Source organism: Manis javanica, chromosome 2, assembly GCF_040802235.1.
Source record: "Manis javanica isolate MJ-LG chromosome 2, MJ_LKY, whole genome shotgun sequence".
Classification (NCBI taxonomy): Eukaryota; Metazoa; Chordata; class Mammalia; order Pholidota; family Manidae; genus Manis; species Manis javanica.
The window spans coordinates 177899128-177902328 of NC_133157.1; positions in this window are offsets into that span (position 1 = coordinate 177899128).

Consider the following 3201-nt stretch of genomic DNA (forward strand, 5'->3'; position numbering starts at 1 on the left):
CTAGAGGCTAAGTAGTCTGAGAGTCGATGTCTGATGAGAGCCTGCTTCCTTACTGATAGCCATCTTCTCACTCTAACCTCACATTGTGCAAGGGGTAAGATAGTTCTGTTGGACCTCTTTTACAAGGGCACTAATCCCATTTCTGAGGACTCCATCCTCATGACCTATCCACCTTGCAAAGGCTTCACCTTCTAATACCATCACCGTTGAGGTTAGGATTTCAAAATTTGAATTTGGGGTTAGAATTTCAAAATATGACACAAACATTCAGATGATTGCACCTAATATCAGTAGGATGGGGAAATGCTCACTTCTAGAGGAAGAAACTGCAAAGTTATATGGCAAAGGTCATGCACAGGGATGCCTCCATGGGTGTGTTATTTATACAGTCCTACAGCATCCCATGCCTAGAAAGACCCCATAATTGGTTTAGGGTTCTACTGCTGCTGTCTTGAAATTCTTAAGTTTTTGAACAAGGGGCTGTGCATTTCCGGCTTGCACTAGGTCCTGCAAATAACATACTGGTCTTGGCATGGTTACAGGGAGGAAGGAGTAAAGAATCTATACCAATAATGACCTCTATTACAGGGAGACACATACATTCTACAGCATGTATTTTAAGGCACCACCTTGCTCACTGTTGCAGCTAAAAAGAAGCAATCAGAGAAATGAGAGTGTTATACTGACTAATGGAAGGAAAAACAGACAAGTAGAGGAAATGAGAGACAAATGAAATAAAGAAAAGGTGAAAAAACAAAAGTGAAAGTAATTTGGAAAGAAGTTTAAAAGGCCAGAGGTAAGGACTGATAGGAAAAATAAAACAAGAAAATTCTAGGCAAACTAAATTGACTGTAAGTGAACATGACACTCAGCTATCCAATTAACTTTGAGAAAAAAAATACTATTTTTTTGATAAATTTAAAATATTGCTGTCCTAAATTTCATTTGTCTAAGAAATATAGGATAATATTTTTAGGTAAATGATTAAATCTGTTAACAACCCTTTAAAGGCAATTATGATAAGATGGTAATGAAATAAAGTTAGCTTTTAATTAGGATAAAAATTACTTCTTATTGATAATTTTGGTTGGCAAGATTTCAAACACTATGTTAGATAATGATCATATGTTTTGTGACAGGATTATGGCTTGTATCATAAAGCATTCTGAAATGTATTATATTAAAATTATTGGCTACTTAAAACATCATATTCAAATTGCATTCGAATTTCACATCTGCCTACAAAACAGCAAGCTGAATCTAAATGTTACTAAATCACATATTCAACCACTTATTCACTCTCAGCCTTTGTGTTCGTTCTAAGGAAGTTTGTTATGTACCTACTATGTGTCAAATATTTTGTTTCAGTGTTCCTATGAGGGCTGTACCATAAGTAAAGTATCTTTAAAAAACCCACAATGAAAAACTGATGGACAGAAATAGTTATTATCACTATAACATTTTTTTAGATATAGCAAATAGAATCCACTAGATTAAGGATATCATGAAAAGTTCCTCAATCTTAATTCAGAAGGAAGGAGAAAGAGACAGGGTAAGGTTAGGAATCTGTAGAGTAATAAAGAGATACAGACCTTTTCCACAATATTCTGAATTAACTGGGACTATCAGTGCAGATCTTTTCAGAAAAAAATAGTTGAAAAAAATTAAGGTTGCTGGAGAGGAAAATTGATTATTAGAAGAAATTGGAGGGCATACATGAAGAGATTGGAAGACATACACAAAGGGACAAATGTGTATAAAAATTATGTTGCTAGCCACTGAGTAGTACAAAATAGGAGGATTCAGCAAATAGAGGAGGAGACTGTACTGAAGGGGCAGTGAAATAAATTTACTTTTCAGTCACCCTTGACTGGTATATACTGAAGACCCACTCTGGGTCCATTTTGTGGAGCTTTCTGGTAGCCAAAAATGTAAGCCATTAAGCAATTTATCCTTTTGCCAAACTCATAAAATATCATTCACTGTTCTAACATACCCCAATGAATATTCAATAAAAACAAGATTGGGCTAAGAGGAAGCTATATATACAGAAAACCCCCTATTTATGCTATCACAATTTTGCATTTTCTCATTTCATGAGCCATGAAGATGTCTAGGTTGCTAATGTACAGATTTCCTGCCATTTGCTATTCATTTCTCAGAAACTGTTAAAACATAATCCCATGTTTGCTGTGAAATTAGCCTTGAGAAGAAAGCTGCTGAAGAGTACATAGCACCTTCCTGAGTAGTACACACCTCCCCAATTCCTACCGCCTTTCTATCTGGGTAGAAAAATATTACATTTCTCTAGTCAGTGAACAAACAGGCATTATTCAACACAGACTCTGTGCTAGGCACTGTACCGGCTACTGAGATACAAGGACTCTTGAGATGAGAGCCGGCCACACCTCACACCTCCTCAAGAAGTTCGTTGAAGTGTAATGAGCTACCGATAATTGCTCTCTCTGACTTAGGCTGTAAAAGGCTCACTCTCACTGCCATGCAGAGAATAGACTGGAAGGCACAGGTAGGTAGCCCAGAAGAGTGAAGACAGAGAATCCTGTTATGGCTGCTGTGGCAGCCCAGTGTGAGGGCATCAGCTTTGGCTAGAGCATTATTAGTTAAGACTACGAGACATAGTCAGATATGAGATATATTTTGGAGGTGGAATTCACATGAAAAAGAAGTCAAGGATGGCTATATAGTTTTTTGGTCAGCCTGAGAATTGATGGTGATGTCATTTACTGAGATGGAACACATTAATAGAGGAACACACTGGGAGGAATTAGTAGGTAAAGAAGTTGGTATTGGAAATGCTAAGTTTGAGTTGCCTAATAGACGCATAAATGGGGATGCTAGGCAGGCAGGAGAGAGGTTGGAGCTGGACATTTGTTTTAAATATCATCAGTACATAGACAGTATTTAAAGCCATGAGGCAGGATGATGTCTACAAGTGAGTAATTTACATAGAGAAGAGATGTAATGGCAAGATCTCTCACTGCCCGGCAGTAACTTGGCTCTCAGCTCCATCCTAGACCTCAGTGATCATGACTACTGGTCACTACCTGAAACTCACAGATGACTCCACCTTTCTGGCATGGTGCTACTGGCATAATGCTGGTCTCAGAATGCGTTCTGCTGCTCCTCCCTTCACTGGCCTTTTCTGAGCACAAATACAATTTCTTTCCTTCACTCTGAACA